Genomic DNA, 21,464 nt, shown 5'->3' with positions numbered 1-21,464 from the left:
GCACGCCATTCATGGCTGAAACACACCCACCTCGCAAGAGCGACGTATGGCGCTCCGCAGACCGGAGGCCCTTGTGTTTTCATTGCGGTGAAGCTAATCACCTCTACAGGGCGTGTCCCTGTAGGGAAGCGATCAAGCATCAGGTGAAAGAGATGCTCCAAGACGACGTGATCCAGCCATCCACCAGCCCGTGGGCCTCCCCTGTAGTGTTAGCCAAAAAGAAAGTTAACACACTACGGTTCTGTGTAGATTACAGGAAATTGAACAGTGTCACCAAACGCTATCCATTGCCCCACATCGACGACGCATTAGATCGTCTACAACATGCCAAGTTTTTTTCTTCGTTGGACCTTAAATCAGGATATTGGCAAATCGAAGTTGATGAACAGGGTCGTGAAAAAACAGCATTTGTGACACCTGATGGGCTTTATGAGTTCAAAGTTCTCCCCTTCGGTCTCTGTTCCGCACCTGCCACCTTTCTGCAGACGATGGATACCATGCTTGCTGAACTCAAATGGCAAACCTGCTTCGTATACTTGGACGATGTCGTTGTGTTCTCGAGCATGTTTGATGAACATTTCGCATGACTCGAGGGTGTCCTCACTGCGATCCATACTGCCGGCCTCACCATGAAGCCTGAAAAATGCTACTTCGGGTTCCAAGAGCTCAAATTTCTTGGCCATGTCGTTGGTCCTGAAGGCGTCCGACCAGACCCTGACAAGTTAGCCGCCGTAACCGAGTTTTCACCACCCACAGACAAGAAGGCTGTCCAACGCTTCCTTCGTTTGAGCGCATATTATAGGCGCTTCGTCGAGGGATTCTGGAGAATTGCTGAACCTCTGACACGGCTCACACGCGACGATGTGCCTTTCATTTGGGCGGACGAGGAGCAGCAGTCGTTCAATGAATTGCGCAAGCGTTTACAAGAGGCCCCGATACTTGCTCATTTCAACGAAGACGCTGACACTGAAATCCATACTGATGCCAGCAATGCGAGTCTCGGCGATTGTGCAGTGGCAAGCTGGTGCGGAACGCCCCATTGCTTATGCAAGCCGCAGTCTCACCAAGGCTGAGAAAGACTACTCAACCACTGAAAAAGAATGCTTAGCGGTTGTGTGGGCAATTGGTAAATTCCGTCCCTACTTGTACGGTAGACCCTTTAACGCTGTCAGCGATCAACCATGCCCTGTGCTGGCTTGCCAACCTCAAGGATCCTTCAGGCAAACTAGCCCGTTGGAGCATTCGCTTACAAGAGTATGATATTACAGTTGTCTACTGATCTGGCAGGAAGCACAGTGACGCTGACTGTTTGTCACGTGTACCACTCCCTACGACCTCATTGGACCCTGACCATGACTTGCCATTTGTCGCCGCATTAGTTATCGACGCCATAAAGATGGCTGAGCACCAGCGCACTGACGCTGAGCTGCTGCCGCGAATCGAACACCTCCAAGGAGTTGAAGGTGTTTTACCCTGCTTGCTCATGCGCGGCTTATCATCATACTACTTGCACAACAACGTCCTTTACAGGAAAAACGGCGGAAGCGGCCCCAATACGTACCTCCTTGTCGTGCCATCGGCGCTACGCCACGACATTTTGCGAGCCTGCCATCATGAGCCATGCGCGGGACACCTGGGATTCGCCAAGACTTTAGGCAAGCATACGACAGAAGTATTACTGGCCCCGGCTTTATTCTTCTGTGCAACGGCACATGAAGACCTGCCATGATTGTCAGCACCGCAAAAAAGCACCAGTTAGCACCAGTTAAACCGACTGGCTTTCTCCATCCTGTGGACCTTCCTCAAGCACCGTTCCAACAAATAGGAATGGATCTACTTGGGCCATTCCCAGTGACCTCGTCGCACAACAGATGGATAGTCGTCGCTACCGACTACTTAACCTGGTACGCCGAAACCGAAGCTATTTCGCAAGTAAATTTATATGAAGTGGCCAAGTTCTTTGTACGCCACATCGTCCTACGACATGGTGCACCGTCTGTTCTCATCACTGACCGCGGTACAGCATTTACAGCGGAACTTATGCAGGATGTTCTCCAGCTGATGCATAGCTCTCACCGCAAGAACACTGCATATCACCCTCAAACCAATGGATTAATGGAACGTCTGAACAGAACACTGGCTGATATGCTCTCCACGTATGTCGATGTAGAGCACAAGACGTGGGACGCAATCTTACCCTATGTGACTTTCGGGTATAACGCTGCTGTACAGGAGACTACACAGTTTACGCTGTTCGAACTTGTATATGGGCGCGACATCAGGTCAACACTTGACGCCATGCTACCTATGGCTGATAATAGCCCGACCAGCGAACACGTAGAAGAGTTCGTACAAAGAGCCGAAGAGGCACGCCAGCTTGCTCGGCATCGTATCCGGAGCCAACAGCATACCGCCACCCTTCGATACAACCAGGGTCGACGCGACATCCATTACAATACCGGCGGCTGCGTGTGGGTCTGGACGCCCGTCCGCCACCGTGGACTCTCAGAAAAGTTGATCCGCCGGTATTTTGGTCCCTACAAGGTTACACGCCGCCTCAGTGACGTGACCTACGAAGTAGTCCCCTGCAGTTCTGACCCCAGTTCACTCCGTCGTCGTCCTCCCGCTGAAGTTGTTCGTGTAGTGCGCATGAAACCATACTATGCGCATACCTGAATGCTGAGATGCACCTGAGGAGCTCCATTTTTTATGTAGCTGAAAGAACCTTTTGACGCAACCGAGACGGTCGCTCTTCTCATGGGAGGCAATTGACAAAAAGATGTGGGGCTCCCGCACCGCAGGACGGCGCGCGCAAAGGTCGGTGCCACTAAAGACGATGAAGTACGTAAGCTGCACGCTCTTGTTCTGGCCCGCCATTAAAGAGAAGCGTATATTTTGCAAGACTCTGTCTCCAATCTACGTTACAATGTAGTCGTCGGGTGTACAATTAAGCTTTATATTGCATGTTTTACACGTTACTCATCTGATGCCTTAGCAGCGAAGGTTTTTCCTCTGCCTTTCTTGTAAAAAAATGTTTGGGAAGTACCCACATGCATCTGCTTTTATTTTTTTTTTGTGCATGGCACATGTGCTGTTGGCCTGGAACTGATTCACAATAGTATTAACAGCCATAGCGTTCAGGGACCCGTGTCGCTGAAAATCCAGCAGTGGTGTTGGCAACCTTTTCCATATGAGAAAATAAATCCTGAACCATGTATCCCGATTCATGCAGGTCCTCCACGTGGCATATAGGCATTACTGAACTAATTAAAATTCTCAAAGTAGGATGTGTCAAAAATTCATAAAGTGTGACTTGCACACAACTTTGAGACATTATAGCGTTGGATTGTAATTTGAATATGCGAGAAAACATAATTCTGTTGCGCGGAAACTCAAACGCAAACCCCTTTTCCAGCTGCCATTTCAGGTCTGTCTTAGGAGTGGCACGCCCCAGAAAGCTCGCCTTCGTGCATAGCGTTTGCCACCAGCATTTCCAGGGAAACATTACAGAAGCATAAGCTGCAGCTGCCCGGAAGCGTGAGAAGAAGCCAGGGATCTTTTAATGCTATCCTGTTCCACTCTTAAAGGCGCAGCTTAAGTGTCCTCCAATGTTTTTTTTTTTTTTCGCTGTTTGGGGACTGCCTTCTTGAAGGTGTTGCTTCGTTTCCTTTCTACTGTAGGGCGAATGCAATATCTGCTTTGAACAACAGCAAAGCCACGTTTTGATTGCACTTGATGCTGGCCGCACTAGCGCGGCATCTCTCCTGAACACTATCCAACAGTTCACTATGATGTTATCACTGAAATAGAATACACAGGACACCTTCGTGTACCACTTCATCTACCTCGAAGTAATATGCCATAGCTCTATGATCATATCCTTAACATCCACTACTTTCTTGGATTCATTTCAGATAGCTGGAATGTACAGACTAAAAAAGCTCGGAAGCGCTTGCACTCTTTGGAGAATTTTGTATGAGCATTTTCAGGCTGTTCTGGTGACACTAAAAAATACTGGCTCTCCTGTAATCGAGAGTAGATGTAAGCATGAAATGGCTGCCGACAAAGCAGATTGATTGCAGATGATACTAGCCACAATCTTAAAATGGGTGTAGCGCACATTCGCAACGGCGCACTGCATCACGCAACTGTACACTGGTCCATATGGAAGCAAGTTTCCTGTCAAAGACAGAACCCCATTGCAAGTCTCGTCTCGGTCCACCATATGTGCCGTGGACCTCGCGGACTGCTGGCATTGAAAAGAGCACAAGCAACTGTGTCTCAGTGCCGAAAAATGACAATCAAGTGTACAGCGCCTTGTATCTGCCTCTGAACGTCGCTATTAGAAGTGACAAATAAAGCTTCAGCGTACTAGAAGTTACAGCTTGAGTGATATTGTGAGCAAATATTTAGAACTCAGAAGCAATATTTTTTGTAACATGTTTGGGAAGTAACTAGCATATGTATTGCAGTCTTGACTGTTTGCCCGGATGAGCTGGTTTGAGTGCCAGGATAATGGCTCTGGCTTTTGGCTCATTGAAGGTGGCTGACAACAGGAGCTAAAAGCATTTCATGCTTAGAATGTCTGCAGCAGCGGCACTGTTCGGTTAGTCAAGGACCTCATTTCATGGCCCTCATTCTGACGCCTTCGAACACTGTTTCTGCCTTTGTAACGCTTCCTAGAATTTATCCTTCAAATTCTTATGTGAAAGAACCATGCATCAATTTTGGCGTATTTCTCAAACTGTACAAACAGAATTGCTGCTGATTTCATAAATACAACCTGTAAATCAATACAGCAGAATTGTTAGTTGAAATATGTAATCCAAATCAAGGAGCCATTCTCAAGACGATGTTCCCGCTGGCACTGATGCGTGTCATTCCTGGCGTTGGTGAAATCTTTATTCTACATTATAAAGCATGAAACATTCACACGTGCTCTTCTTTCCTTCTTTTTTGAGCTTTGCTGTTCCAAGGAGCTTTGCCCTTTGAGTGGCAGCAGCCTGATTGACATAACTTCTGACTCACGTATTTAACTTTTTTGCACAGATTGGTCAAGGAGTAGCCAGATTTTGAGAAGTACATCTTTAGCAGAGTCTATAGGTGCTGGCTTTTGGTGTGGAGAGACAAGCAGCTTCGTAGCTTCCCTCCTGTCTCTCTTCATTTCAGTTTGCTGACACAATGACAACTCTCGAAACAGTATATTTGTTAATGAGGAATCTTTGCAAGGCACATTGTGAAGCACATGCCGATGAATTGCTTCAACCTTTTACATTAAACAAGTTATGCCATGTGCTGTCGAGAGGCAAATAAAGCTGTTCGCTTTAAAAATTAACAATAATCTCCACAGTTTGTGAAGTGATTGAGATATTGTTACCCAGTACCTTCAACAAAGATGTTATGGGAAACAGTGCAAGGAACTAGCATGCTTACACTAATTGCAGGTATTTGGCGGAGTTGTATGGGAGACAAGATAACCAACCAATTTTCCTTTAATGCATGTGAGCTTTGTCATCTTCATGGTGTAATGTAATCTTTTCAGGTAGCGGATAAAGAATGTGTGGCAACATGAAATGGCCTTTGACGACACAGGCGAGTAGTGGATGCCACACTTCAGTTCTAATTAAAGTTACATCAGCACAGAGCATGTATGCTACGACCAAGTTGGGTCCATACTTTGGATTACCGTGTACAGTGTCACTCTCTTCTGCATTCCAGAAGATGGAAGCCAGTGTTTCTTTGCTGTTGCCATTTCAATTCAGTATATTTTCATGTTTTCATGCTCTGCAAAATACAGCCAGAGGTTGCACGGTCTTGAAATGAAGACTACTTTTTGTGTTTTCAAGATAAAATTTTAGCTATAATAAACGGAATTTCCAAAAAACAAATTTTATGTTTGGCCTGCCTTCTTTCGGGTGATCAGACATGGGAGCCATTGAGGCATCATGGCTCATACGTGCTGCCTTTATGCTTGAGAGGTGTGTGCACAATGCTCCTTGCATGTTGAAAAAAAAAAATGGAGACCACCCATAATTGGTCTTGGTTTGCTTTCTTAGCCACAAGTGTTATCTGAAAATATAGCTGCTTTTTGTTACTCTTTCTGGCGGTGCGTTTTAGATACATAAAAATTATGATGCACGTGCATGTTCAGTGTGATTGCAGGAACGAGAAACTTTACTGGAAGATCCTTTGCAAGAGATGCAAGTGCTTGCCCATTTCATGAAAAAAAAAGGCTTTGTTTTCATTGTATGCAGTAATCTAAGGGTCAGGCGGACTTGATCACAAAAGCAAAGAGAGAAATTGGTTGACAGAGAAATCCAAAGCCTGCTGACCACATTGTAACTGTCTAGCGCATAGACGACACCTGCACGTTGACCAACAGCATGGGAAAGGAGAAGGGATGGAAAGATGAAAGAGATTGCCATGAAGCACATGTGGTGAAAAGGAGAATGAAGCAAAAATTGGTAGCATTCAGAAAAAGCTAGATATTCTTGATGTGAAAATTGAAACATTGGACAAATAATTAATAGCAACCTTTATCAAGTCTTACCACCGTATTCAGCAATACATCTTGAAGCTCATGCTTGACTTGATATAAATGACGCATGGTGTGAACGCACCCAAGATGCTCATTGCGTTTCTTTTGGTGTTCACGACAGGCGTCATTTAAATCGAGTCAAGCATGGGCTTCAAGTTAAGATGCATTTATGAATACGGGGGTTCGTGTTACGGCATGGTGAGGCTCTCTGGAATGAAGACTTCATGAACTAGAGAATAGGTGGGCCCGTGAGAACCTACTTTTACGTCTTATCGCAGACATCTGAATCACAGGAGCAGTCTGAAGCATGTGGTAGGTTTGTGAAGACTTTCCGAGAAACCTGCATGGGTTTTCTCTGTAACAGTTTGCTACAGTCGGGTGTATGACTCATTTTACATTTCCTGATCACCTTGCATATTTCCGCACAATGCTTTCGTCATTACTGTTCAGATTCATTACTGTTCAGTGGTTCAGTGGCCAGTATTGCCTTTTCAGTGGCACTGAAAAGGCAATACAGGCATGAATGTCAAAAGAGGCACTTGTAGGCAGGATAAATGCAAGATTACCTTGTTTACATGTCCATAGTTACTGCTTACAAAGGCAGAAGAAGGATGCCAGGAAAAAATAAGCATTTCGTCTGAGGTTCCTCTCATTATGAAGCTGTTTACAATGATGAGAGCTAAATACAAAAAGTGTGGTCCTAATGAATGGACACGTTCTCCCAGTTGCAATTCATAGTTTAAGATATTGAGGGACTTCAATCGCACCTCAAAAAGAAGTCTATGATCAATAAACAGTGCAGGAAGCCAGTATAACAGTTTTCATTGACAGTGAGTTGGCCCTAGGATATGATGCAGTTTGCATCTTCAATAAAATGGCTATTGATTGGCTACTGTTGATCTGTACAATAAGCGCAGCAGGCATACAGAACAGCACGCAGTCCCATTTATGCCTTGGGCCTCACTTATACCATGTTAAAATTGTGGAAATACAACAGATTCATAAAACTAGCTCTCTTTATCACCTTATCTTAGGGAGGGACTTGTTAATGTTACAGTGCAGAGCACGAACATTTCCTTAGGAGAAGCCTTCCAGTTATTTATGAATTACATGGTAGAGGTTCATTACCTCTCGAAAACTGTTCTGCATAACACTCGTGCTTCTTCACACATCTATCATGATCCGTCAAATACGGGATAAGCTGGGTGCTGCAGATAAATGGTTCCTGCAGAGCCTAAAGCTACAGCATCAACAGGCAGCTAAATTTTCATTCTTGATGTTTGGTCCAGTTCTCTGAAACATACACATAGAACTAAAGCTGTTCGATCTGAGTACCAATATTAAATGTGTTATTTTGGGGCTTCAATGATTTGCTGAACTTGATGGAAAGTGAAGGACTGTATAGAAAAAATGGCTGTAAGGTCAACTATCATCTTCTGCGCATAACCTTTCAGATACTGCACTAAATATAATCTAAAACACATGAAAAGTTTTTATAGAACAAAGTACAGCCACACTGGATCACACTAGCATCATTATCATATGTCACTGGTGTGGCACTTCAACACAATGTGGGAACTACCATGGCTCGTACAATGCTCCGAAGGATACATTGCAATAGCGCAACTATGCTCAATGGCATTTGAACTGTTTCTTGCAATTTACAACTTCTAGCCATGCACTTATTCATTTATGACTTGGATGGTCGTGAAGCCTAAGTGCTTTTCAACCTAGCAATACTGCAAGCTTGTCTGCTGACACTAGCTGCACAAAAGAGCAACCAGTAGCTTGTGCTCCAGCAGAACTTGAGGGCGGATTACAAGTTCAGTTCTTGCCACACTATAGATGAGAAATATGAACATACTCCCAAGCTTCAATATCTTAGCCAGTCTAAAGCTGCAATACAGGTACTGCACTCCCTTAATTGCACTGCTTACAGCTGTCAAACTATACCTCTGGTGCTATGCACATTTTGGGGATGGCAAGAAGTTCCACTAGACAAGGTATCAACCACACAGGCATTTAAAACATTGAGTTGAGGGTGTTTAAGACTGACTAAACACAATTTGCCCCTTGGCTTGGATCTCGATTCCTTTCCCCTCTAGTGTCATTGACTGAAGAGCCACAACAGGAGTAGAGTAGCAATGCTTTGTTGTCTTGCCTGTTTACTAATAGCAAGGAACTACGCTCTAGCACTGTAGCATAATCAAAGAACAAAAGGTCAAGTTTATCGAGCAAGCTTGATCAACCAGCTCTCCAGTAGCCTGGGCCCCACGTCAGAGGGTATCGTCGTATGGTGTCATGATTACAACAGTGCATGCAAGACTACTAGAGGCTGCAGTTTCAGTAGAAGGTAGGGGATAACCCCCAATTAAGGGTAAGCCTTTGCTTTTGACAATGATCGGACAAATTTAATCACGATTTCCCACTTCTCCGCCGGTGCAGAAATGCCATCGTCCTTTTAAGATTGACCACATTACAAAAACGTACGTACGTACGTACAGTCCTATACACTGCGGCTGGTCGCGTCGCAATCCCGTGTTTCTCTAGTTTTAACGCCCGCGCAATACGTATGCAGTACTCAACAATCGGTTTGCTCTGGCGCAGTTTTAGAAGACGATCGTCGTCGTGCTGTTTGCGCATCACAAACGCGTCACACACACGCACACACACAACTCGATTGTGCAACACGCGCTGTTCCACCTTGCATCGCTTCGTTCGTGGTCGTGCTGTTTGCGCGAACAAACGCGTCACACACGCAACTCGATTGCTCTGCGCACACCAAACGCCAAAACGCGATGTTCCACCTTCGTTCGTGGTCGTGCTATTTTGCGCATACACATTCGTCACACACGCAACTTAATTGCTCTTTGCACACACCAAGCGCGTCACACACACACAGCTTCGATTGCCGTAAAACGCGCTGTTCCACGTTGTATCGCTTCGTTCGTGGTCGTGCTGCTTGCGTGCACGCACAATGAACCGCCTACCCTACTACTCCGGCGAGTTGGCACAAACCCTGTGCTAGCGCATATTTCTATGTGCCCCGTGCGCGCGCGCATGGGACAAGGGCATTTCAGGAGCTAGGCGCGTTTTTTACACGACGACTAGGGACCTAGACTCCCCTAGGGCGAAAAGTTACCTAGATACATAGTTCCCGTTGGTGCCGCGGGGGCGGCGCTGCAGTCGACCGGCTGCACAGGCGAGCGAATGTAAATGCGCCTGGGGGTGCATGGGAGTGTCGGCTCTTATTTTCTTTCTCTATGCAGTAACTTTCGTATACACTCCAGGGCCCGCTTGCATAAAACTCTTTAGCCCGGTCTTATTCTGATATTCAGGCTCAATCGAATATTATTGCAGGCTTAATCTTTCCTAGCCGATAAGTCGCTTGCACGAAAGAGACTAGACGGGAACAAGACACAAAATGTAGATTGAAATGAGACCGGAATCTAGGCTGCTTCAAGCTGACTTATCGAAAAAAATCTTATTCAGTGTTTTCCAACACGGCTGCCATGCGGTTGGCCTGCCTCACGGAGGAAGGAAACTAAGGAGAGGCCCTGACGTCACTCTTTGTGAAGCAAAAGTGAAGCCGGAATTTGGCGTTGCTCATGGCGATGCTCCGCCTTTTCGGCCACCTTCCTCTCTTGTTTACATCTTTCGCGAAACCACGCCGCGCTGCGCGTGGTGTCGCGCGCGCTCGCGCAACATCTGGCAGAGCACGGTGCAGGTAACACAGCGCAACAAGACACGGTGACTAACGCAAATCCGCCCACTCAGCGCCTTTGCCACGGCCCGAAACCTACCAGAGCAACACGTGTGAGCGCTAAAAACCATAACAACGCCGCCATTGTGGCCCAAAAGGCGGGGCCATACAACAACAACAACAAAAAATAAATAAAAAAGCAGAAAAAAATGAGAACCTACTACGTCATTTCCGCCACACTTTTCTCCTAGCGCGCGGACGGGGTAGGGCAGGTTGTGCAGGTTGTGGGGGGCCCACAGCTACAGTTCTTCAACGTTGTGGCAAGCTGGCCAGGGTCTGTACATGACAGCCGGATATTTGACAACTCCCGGGTGCGAGTTCTTTATGAAGAACATCGGGTGCCAGGAATTCTTCTTGGAGATATGGGCTATGCGTGTTTCCCATTCCTAATGACCCCCCTTGCAGACCCAGGTTCAGCCAATACTCCAGAAGGAAGGCAAGTAACTAAATCCAAATTCGCCCTAATGCAAAAGCTGCTTTTAAAGTTAGAGCACGTTTGTTAACTGAATCAGAAAGCTAATCTACACTGCTATTCTCTCAATATTGACGCAGCAAATACAAACAGAGGTATACTAATTAAATTGCTGATTGTGTTGAGCACGCACACTGTGCAAGTAGGCAATTGCATTATTTTTTTTATTACAGGTACAACAAGGACCACATCAAGACGCGCAACTCAGTGGAGAGGGCTTTTGGTGTTTGGAAACGACGCTTCCCATGCTTGGACATGAAACTGCAACACAAGCCATGCAGTGCTACAAGCATCATTACCGCTTGTGCAGCTCTACATAATTTGGCACTGTCTCGAAGAGAACCCGAGCCAGTCGAACCACCGGAGCATCATCCGTCAACCAGTCGATGCAGACGCATGGGACGAAACACATGTGAAGAACATTTCCCACCTATTGATCGTGTGGCAGTCGATGTGTCCGGCATGCGGGCGCGGCAACTTCTTATAGAGAGAAGCTTTTCCTGAAGTATGGTGCACGCTGTGACGATTTAGAGAAATATGTGTTTAGTGCTAGTATTTTTTGAAACATTTAGTAAACCTCATATAGTGCAGGCTAGGTGTGCCGCATATATTCACGGTATGAACTAGTCCAGCTCTCCGCTCTCGTGCAGCAGGAAGATTATAAGTGCACCTTGTGTATGCAGCAAAGGGCATACGCTTCACTGCAGCTATTTCCGAACCTCCAGAAGCGAGCTGAGTAACAGTGCGTGGGATTGGATGAGAGAGAGGAAGGGAAACGAAGCACTTCGTTAGTCCTTCTTTCATTCTGTCCCACGCAACGTGTAATAACTGGCACAAATGAGCGTACTATTGCTCAAAAAATAGTCGTATATCATATTTTATCTTTATTGCAGTAAAAGTAAATCGAGAGAACAGGTAGTACAGTGTACCATCCGCCAAGGTACCTCTGGTCAAGAAATGTAAAAACGAGTGATCTCCTCCAATAAAAAAATAGCATGAAAAGCTTCATTGACTTCAACGACCCAAACAACTCGGTAACAGCATAACAACAGGAGCCAACGTTCCGACAAGTGGACTTATATTTTTTCAAGGTGACATATGCTCTCTTGACACAGTGCACATAGGTATGGTGCTTTCAAAATGGACAGGGGGTAAGGCGTGTGGGCGAGGCAACATTCGAGAGTCTGTTAGCGGCGAGTTTGCAGAATTGAAAATACAGGTGTGCTACTCAATGTCTGTGGAGGAATGTAAGGTAGCGCCGTGGTGTTATCCGGTTCACGTGTCGCTGTAGGTTTCCCTTTTGGTGAAAGAGGCATGAACAACGCGGAGAGTGCGGGATTCTCTACTGTATACCTCCCCCCCCCCCTCCCCCGCAATCCTTTTTTTATATTTTCGTTTTGCTCGTCGTCTTAAATTTACACCTACCGCGTTCCCCGTGTTTTCGCTGGATTGATTGCACTTCGGCACACGGCCTCGAAAGTAAGAACTGCGACGCAGGAGCTCATCTAGCCCACAGTAATTTCTTTGTGCTTCGCGATCTGGCATGAAAGACTCGCACCAGCACCTGCTTGCTCCCCTCTCCTCCCGAGGTAGCATGAGTGCATCCCCCCCCCCACCCCGTTTTCCTTGCACGCCACTCGCTTCACTCCACGTCTATTGCTCGCGTAACACCATCACTTTACGCAATTCTGCGTCTTTTCGCGCTTGCAAAATCTCCATTTCTAATTTATGCTTTTCATCTCTTTTTTTTAATATGTCATCGTGGTCCTCCTGCAAAATCCGCATTCGGAGTTCATGCTCCTCGCGCATTAAATTGACGCGAATGTCGTTTTCCTCCGAAAGTGTCTTTTCCAATAGCGCCATTCTGCTACTAGATGGTCTTGTAGTAGCAACCGGAATCTGCACAGCGTCGAGTGGCGCACTGTCTTTTCTGGTGGAGTTTGCACCAGCACTGCAAGGAGCATGGGGTGGCTGGCTTGAGGCATCATTGGCTGCGCACGCACCAAGCATTTCATTTGAATCAGGAGGCTGCGGGGTGGTTGTGCCGTCATTTCCTGTTTCCATTACTGCATCTTGCAGCCGGCTGTCAGGATTGCTCAGCTCTTCTGTAAAGAAGTGGTAGCTAAGCGTAAGGATAAGGCAATAAAAATGAAATGTTCACCAAGCTGCACGTGTTTCAAAGCTCGTAATTCTCTATCTGGAAAGTGCGGCACATAATCATATGACAAGTGCTTGCATTCCAAATCACTAATCAAGAGATTTGCAGTTGATGTAATACTTCTGAAACATTCGGATGCGTACGTAAATATGGTACGAGTACTGGCTCTTTGGTACACATTTTTTTTAATTGAAAAGCAAGTAGAACTACAATACACTAGTCAGATAACAGAAGCAGCGTATGCGACATATGCCAGGCAAAATTGAGTGAATTTCTTTATGCTTTTTGCTCATCGCAACCACCTGACATTGGGCTCAGGAATGTGATTACTCAAATACATAATGACACAACGTAGGTATTACTGTACCGTAGTATTGCGAAACAGGCACGTCGTTGCCAGTAATCATCGGCTGTAGCAGCCGGATGACTGGTTCGCTTTGAACCGGCGGCAGGTACACTGCTCCGTCCGAGTCGTCGTCATTTCGTATTCTAGTGGCCATATGACTCGCAACAGCTCCCACCAAAACCGACGTTGGAGTCATGCCGGCAGGGGCTGGTCCTCCTCCTAAACATAAACGTGTTCTTTTAGTACAGATACACGTCATTATGGAATAAATCTTTACATGTTTGTGCGACTCATACATCAACGACATTGAGGTGCTATGAGGGGATTCTCACACCCTTCTGAACATAGAGTTTCCTACGAAAATTACTAGAGGGAACACTGGCGCTAGTGTCTACGGGAGCTGCAATGGGAGCGGCTGTACCAGCATGGGCATTATGGGAATACATGAATTTGCCTAAACTTCGTGCCTCTGGCCTCAAACGGCCTTGTGACTTTGTAAACTCGTCATTTTCAGCAGTGTGCAGCGTAATAAATAATGAAATAAACATCATTAGAATTGCCCTACGGCAGGATTAAAACACAGGGACTCTAGCACAAAAGCCTGATATAGAAACAATTAAGCCGCGGACGCATGTATCGACAAGCGAATGAAACACCCTCATGAATTTATCGTGGGCACGCCAGTGCGTTGACACGCTTGGCGCGTTTCGATTTGGCCACCTGGACAAGCTCAATCGTTGCAATTAATAGCAATCCTACGCGTTCCCAGCGTCTTCTGCACTTCGAAGAATATAGAGTGCGCTGAAATATACAATAACATTTATATAGCGTAATATACAAAGCCACAAGAACGTCTGAATTCACAAGCACGAAGATCAGACAAATCCATGTACTTCCCATCATTTCCATAGTAGGACAACGACTGCAGCGCCAGAGTTCCCTCTAGTAATGTTTGTAGGAAACTCTATGCTTCCGAAGTCCCAGGGGCCTGCTATGCACCGTTTTAAATACACAAAAGACTTCTCAAAAGCTTCACTATATCCTCTGCGAAGTTTTCATAACACCTGGAGTGTATACAACTCTACGACGCCTTGCGTCCAACAGCGCGTTGCCTACGAACGCCGTCATATATTACCGCTTCGGGACTACGACGCAGAACGCGTTGCTTGCCAGCGTTTGATACGCTCAATGAAGTCACCGCACAAAAGCTGTTATGGATTTCCACTTTAAAAAATTATGCAATAACTGTGTAGCATATTGCTTTGAGAACGCTTACCTGTCTTCAAAATCTTCCGCTTCTCTTCTGACTTTTCTTCCTTCCACTTCTGTATTAGGTTTCCCCAGCACTTCTTCAATTGTTTGAAGACGCGAGCAGTTACGCCGTGCTGGGCGTTGTACTCCGTGCACAACCGCTTCCATGCTTGTGTCTTCGCACTCAGAGACGCGACATCTGTTTTCTTGCACTCTAGCACTTTCTTGTACTTATTAACGAAGCTTATCAACATCGATTTTTCTTCTGCCGTGAATCGCGGCGCCGGTTTTCGAGAGGCATGGAACGCAACGTCGAGTCCTGACTCCATGCTTGCTTCTCTGCGGGAGCTGCTGTGGATTGGCTAGGATGCTAGCGTCTATTTGCGCACGTTGGATTATATTTTCTCTGAGATTATTTCTTTCTTTTCGAGTTTCTGGGTGGTCAGAACGCGCACTTCAAACGCTTTTTGGTTAGCGTAATTTTGTGTGACTACAGTAACGATATTCTGTTCGAGTTAGTATTGTACTCTCGCTCCCAGATGCGCCGCACCGTGACTTGGCGACGACTTGACGAAGGAAGGCACCTGGAGCGTCTATGAAACGCAATGCCCGTCTCAGTCGCGTTCAAGTCAGGCGCTGCCTTATGGCGGACTTGATCAAGTCAAGTCGTGGCTTCAAGTTAAGGCGCGTTTATGAATACGGGGGTAAGGCATCGTTAGCAGCTAGCCCTTTCCGTTCGAGTATGACTGGGCCGCTAATCTCACAGGCAATACTTTTCTCGTCGGCTTTTGGCGAAAGTCTGCTAGATACATTCTCATTCTTTTGCTCTGTAGTGCCTACAGAATTTTCAGACAGGCGTTGTCTTTGTTCCTTTAACTGCTAAAAATATTGTATCTGTTTTTTCAATGCCGCTACCGCTTTCTCGTGCTTTTGCTTACGTTCCTCTTTTCTCAAGGGGCTTACGCTCTTCTTTTTCCTCTAGGCGCTTACGCTCTTCCTCTTTCTCTTTAATGCTCTCTAGGCATGCCGTCAGTTCCTCGTCGTCGGCCCCGGTCGCCTCGATCGCCTCAATGATCTCCGGTTTTCTCTTTGATTCGGCAATTCGGAGGCCTAATTCTTTGGCCAAGCTCAACAATTCCGGCTTCGTTATTGCCTTCAAGTTGATGGCTGCCCTTAGTGCTGCTAAACCTTCACTCTACACAACCTTGACGTACTCAAACTTCCGTCAACGGTTTAAACAAAAATCACTGCTATGTACTTTCCAAAAAATACGTAAAAGCCAAGTAATATCTCAGTGAAGAAAAGCCGTGCACTCACCATATGCAGTCATGATCCAGACACCTTCTTTCCGAACGTTGTTGCCAGGACGAAGAGGCTACGATCTCGTAGTTGTCGTCCAAGTTGGGGTCTCCAGGATTCCGTATCGCAATCGCTGCCAGTCAGTTTGTTGCACTTCAGGGGCGATCCCACCGTTAGCAACCAGTTTGTTGCGTTTGTAGGCGATCCCACCGCTAGCAACCCTTTTCTTGCGTACTCCAGGGTAGCGTACCGTACTGCTGCCGAGAAGTAGCGACGCCTGCCTATCAAAGCTCGACCGACATTACCTATTGGGTAGCATGGCGTTGTCGGCGGGCTGCAGGCATCCGGTAGACCATGGCGATCGAGCAAGGGCGAGACGATTTGCTAGTGCGAAACTTGCACTGTTTATTCAAAGGTAGTTGAAAGAAAATAAGAAGAGCATGAAGTATGAAGTATATCAAAAGTACATTTCAGAGCCCCTTAAATAGGCTCTCTACAAGTGTGGGCGGGATCTTGCTTCCGTCGATGACACGTGACAGGCGCAGAGAGAGGGCCCCTTCTCCCGCAATACCGAGCACGGGAAGGAGCAGTCGATTCTCTTTTCGACGAATCCGGGGAGAAGGTCGGGTGAATGACCTCTTCGGCGCCGTGGGGTCCGGCCAAGTAGAAGGTAGGGGGATGACGTATCGCCCTTGGCGTCCGACCAAGTAGAAGGTAGGGGGATGACGTATCGCCCTTGGCGTCCGGCCATACCTAACACGCTCCATTGCATACTAAGAACGAGAGTCAGTGAATAATGGCAGAAACGTCTTGGGAAGAGAAAAAAAAAGACACGCAAAGGTTGTTGGCTTGCGCAAGCATTTTATTTTACAGCGAGTAAAGAGTATAACAGTATAGCAGCTTCTACAAGAGCAGCAACAAAAAGAAGAACGTGAGAAGGAGAGAAACAGGCGTGTTTCTTTGGATGGCAGAGCATGCAGCACACACTATAAAGTGCCAAAGAGACGGAGAAAGCAGATGGCGCGAAGGTGTATGTCCTCAAAGTTTGAAAACAATTTCTAAACTACAAGGTGTGCTGAAGTCCACCTACTCTCATCAGGTTGCTCCCGCCTCCTATTACATTTAAATTAAAATTAAAGTCGCCTCAAAGGCAGAGAGAGACAGATAGAGACAATAAGTACACTTGCTTCGCGCAGCTGCACCCGTTCAAATTTTATAGCAAGAGCACTCCCGCAAGCACAAAGTCCGCTGCCGCGTCCACCTGGGCGGAATGCGCTCGCTTCAGTAAATTGCCGTGCTGGCCTCGGCAACCAAGAGGTGTCGTGCGGCAGACTGCTGCATTGTAGCACACCGGAAACCGCGCAGACGTCAGCGATCGCCTTGACATGTCCGAAACCACGTCTGCCGGGGCGGCGGGAGCTCCATACCCTTCGCGCAACTTCTGCGTATACACCGCCGCACGGCCACGACGGAGTCACATGCATCCTGCACGCAGCTGCATTGTGTCGCGCCGGGAATCGCTGAAACACCACGCAGACGGCGGCGTCGGCCCCGACATGGCTGCGAGCGCTCGAAGACAGTCCGAAGGCACGTCAGCCGTGCGACCGCGACGCTTTTGACGCAAATTTTGCGTACAAGCCGCCGCATGGCCACGACGGAGTCGGCGTCACCCTGTCGAGGACTGCACTACAGCACGCCGGGAACCGGGAAAGAACCGCGCAGACGTCGTCGTTGGCCGCGACGTTGCCGCGAGCACGCGAAGAGGCGAAGTCCGAAACGACGTCAGCCGGGGCGTCGAGTACGCCGCCCGCGCTGGTCGCACTCGTGCGCGGAAATGGCGAAGGGGACGCGCTAGCGTGCCTCGAATCGATCGGCCAGGGGCCTAGGGGCACAGAAAGGCGATTGTTGAGGAAACCGTACTGGCCATTGGCGAGAGATTGCCGTTCGCGCATTCGGTCGACGCGCTGCGCTTTCACGACTTCGGCATTGTGCTGCCGACGTAAGCTTTCAATCTTGCTCGCGGCGTTACGAGGCGGCACGACTTTCGCCGAACGCTCGTCGAAAGTGGCACGAGTAGGGCCCCATGGAGGTCTGGGTACTTATCGTTGCTATTATATGGGGGTCCCAGAGAGCAGTCGCCCCCAAAGCGACCTGGGTGTTTGATATGTGGCGGGCTTCGTGCCCGTCAAGCGTGTCCCCGGTATCGCTCCCGTGGATCCCACAGCTGACGTCTGCAGCCTCATCCGCTTGATGCGTTAGGGGCTGGTTGTCGGACGACGCTTTTTCCACGATATCAAGGTGTGTTCCGCATCGTCCCCGGACGAGTGAAATACGAAAGCGCCGAAGGTGCGGCCGTGACCCGTCGCCTGGCGGCTTTGCTGTCTCGGCTTCGCTGCAAGTGTCGGTCGGTCCACCAGTGCTGCGGGCTCGAGAGAAACCGCAAGCCGCGATCGAGTCGACACAACCGGTCTATCGAGAATGTTGCGTGCTTCTTGCCGCGTGGCGATACCCGGCCCTGCGGGGAGGGCGCCGTAGCGAGCTCGGACGCCGTCATCTCGGGCTGTGCAAAGTGCTACCCTTTGCGAGAACGAAGCGTGTTGGGGCGCCTAAAGGTGGCCTCGGCATCGCAAAAACGGCGTCCGGCCTGCTTCAAAGGCTGGACGCGCAGTTGAACGATTACCTGGTTGATCCTGCCAGTAATCATATGCTTGTCTCAAAGATTAAGCCATGCATGTCTAAGTACATGCCGAAATAAGGCGAAACCGCGAATGGCTCATTAAATCAGTTATGGTTCCTTGGATCGTTTCTTCCTACTTTGATAACTGTGGCAATTCTAGAGCTAATACATGCAGTGAGCCTGAAGCCCTTTGGGCGACGGGTGCTTTTATTAGACCAAGATCGATCGGGTTTCGGCCCGTATTGTGTGGTGACTCTGGATAACTTTGTGCTGATCGCATGGCCACGAGCAGGCGACGTTTCTTTCAAGTGTCTGCCTTATTAACTTTCGATGGTAGGTTACTTGCTTACCATGGTTGTTACGGGTAACGGAGAATCAGGGTTCGATTCCGGAGAGGGAGCCTGAGAAACGGCTACCACATCAAAGGAAGGCACTAAGCGCGCAAATTACCGTAATTGAAATGAGTACACTCTAAATCCTTTAACGATGATCAATTGGAGGGCAAATCTGGTGCCAGCAGCCGCGGTAATTCCAGCTCCCATAGCGTATACTAAAGCTGCTGCGGTTAAAAAGCTCGTAGTTGGATCTCAGTTCCAGACTAGTAGTGCATCTACCCGATGCGACGGCTCGGTCTGAACATCATGCCGGTCCTCTCTTGGTGCACTTCATTGTGTGCCTCGAGAAGGCCGGTGTTTCTACATTGAAAAAATTAGAGTGCTCAACGCAGGCGAGTCGCCTGAATAAACTTGCATGGAATAATAGAACAAGACCTCGTTTCTGTTCTGTTCGTTTTTTTGGAATACGAGGTAATGATTTAGAGGGACAGACGGGGGCATTCGTGTTGCTGCGCTAGAGGTGAAATTGTTGGACCGTCGCAAGACGAATTACTGCGAAAGCATTTGCCAAGAGTGTTTTCTTTGATCAAGAACGAAAGTTAGAGGTTCGAAGGCGATCAGATACCGTCCTAGTTCTGACCATAAACGATGCCAACCAGCCATCCGCCTGAGTTACTCAAATGACTCGGCGGGCAGCTTCCGGGAAATCAAAGTGTTTGGGTTCCGGGGGAAGTATGGTAGCAAAGCTGAAATTTAAAGGAATTGATGGGAGGGCACCACCAGGAGTGGAGCCTGCGGCTTAATTTGACTCAACACGGGAAAACTTACCCGGCCCGGACACTGGGAGGATTGACAGATTGAGAGCTCTTTCTTGACTCGGTGGATGCTGTTGCATGGCCGTTCTTAGTTGGTGGAGCGATTTGTCTGGTTAATTCCAATAACGAACGAGACTCTAGCCTATTAGATAGGTGCGGGGTTCCCAGCACCTTACAATCTTCTTAGAGGGACAAGCGGCTCCTAGCCGCACGAAACAGAGCAATAACAGGTCTGTGATGCCCTTAGATGTCCGGGGTCGCAAGCGCGCTACACTTCTTCTTCGTGATTGGGATAGGGGCTTGCAATTGTTCCCCTTGAACGAGGAATTCCCAGTAAGCGCGAGTCACAAGCTCGCGTTGATTACGTCCCTGCCCTTTGTACACACCGCCCGCCGCTACTACCGATTGAATGATTTAGTGAAGTCTTCGGACCGATGTCCGGCGCGGCCTTTCGGTTGCGCCGGTCTGTTAGAAAGATGACCAAACTTGATCATTTAGAGGAAGTAAAAGTCGTAACAAGGTTTCCGTAGGTGAACCTGTGAAAGGATCATTACCGGATTGTGAAGGGTGACGAACGCCATTGTTTCTACCCCATGTGGGTGAAGCAGCTCGCTGCGCCCCACGCTTTCCGCCGCTGGCCCCGCTTGGACGCGGGGACGGCTATACCCCAACATGCCGGGGATCGCCTGAATTTTGAGGGGCGCCCCGTGCCAAATTTCTTTTACGCAGTGGACGCCGGCTGCAACCTTGCACGGTTGGCTTGGCCGCGCCCGCCGGTAGAAACGGCGTGACGCACACTGGGTGGGCTTTCTGTCCGCTTTGGCGCTCTTGCGCGGAATGGGAGTAAGACGACCCGACCTGCTGCTTTGCCCAGTACGAGGGGACCGGCGAAGCGTGCGGTCGGTCAAGGAACTGACGGTCGAGAGCTAATGCCGCTGCCGCTTAGTACACACGGAACCGTGGTGCGAGCGCTCTCCCGTCCTCCGCGGCAAACGCTGCCGAGTCTGAAAAGGCTGGCGGCTGCCGGTCGCTTCCTGCGGCGAGTATGGAGTAACGACCCGACTTTGTTGCCGCCCAAGTACTAAAGGAACGGTGTGGCGCTCCGTCGGTCATGGAACTGGCGGTATGAGGGTGCGGCTGTCAAGTACGGAAGGAACCGTGGCTTAAAGCGCTCTCCCGTCCTCCGCGGCAAATGCCACCGAGCCCGAAAGGGCCGGAGGCTGCCGGTCGGCTCCTGCTCGTGACGCGCGAGGTGTCCAGATCGCGGTTCAATGCGACGACGTCTGCAGGCTATTCGCCCGCCGCCGAGGGAAAGGCGGCGTTGCTGCGAAGTACCGAAGGAAACGCGGATTTGCTACGTCGGAAGCGTTCTGCGGTTAGCGGACTTGTGCGCTTTGGGAAGGCGCCGCACGTCGAAAGAGGAAGTACGGACAGAGGAGGAACTGTAGTCCCGGATTCTAACGCATTTGCGGCCAGGCCCTTGCTGGCTTCGTCTTCCGCCTCAGGTAGACTTGTTGTGGTTCCGGCGCAGGGAGCCGTCCCTGGCACTGGCCGAGTGGTTTTGGAGAGCTGCGCGAGTATGCGCGCCGGGCTCTTGTCTTTCCTGTCAAGTAGGCTGTTGGATCAGCAGCGGTTATGCTACGGCGATCTGCCGATGCGAAAGTGTGTGTGTGCTTGAGGCCCTTCAATGAACCTACTGCTGACTGAAGCGAGGCACGTAGATGGGGGTGCAACCCTGCCCGTGGCCGTGTAGCCGTTAAAGACTCCACAGCGGCTTAGCCCTACTCATGGCTCTGTCGCTTTTTGCAAT

Source organism: Dermacentor andersoni, chromosome 10 (assembly GCF_023375885.2).
Source record: "Dermacentor andersoni chromosome 10, qqDerAnde1_hic_scaffold, whole genome shotgun sequence".
Taxonomy (NCBI): Eukaryota; Metazoa; Arthropoda; class Arachnida; order Ixodida; family Ixodidae; genus Dermacentor; species Dermacentor andersoni.
The sequence above is the reverse complement of the archived record's forward strand: the minus strand, read 5'-3'. Positions refer to the sequence as shown.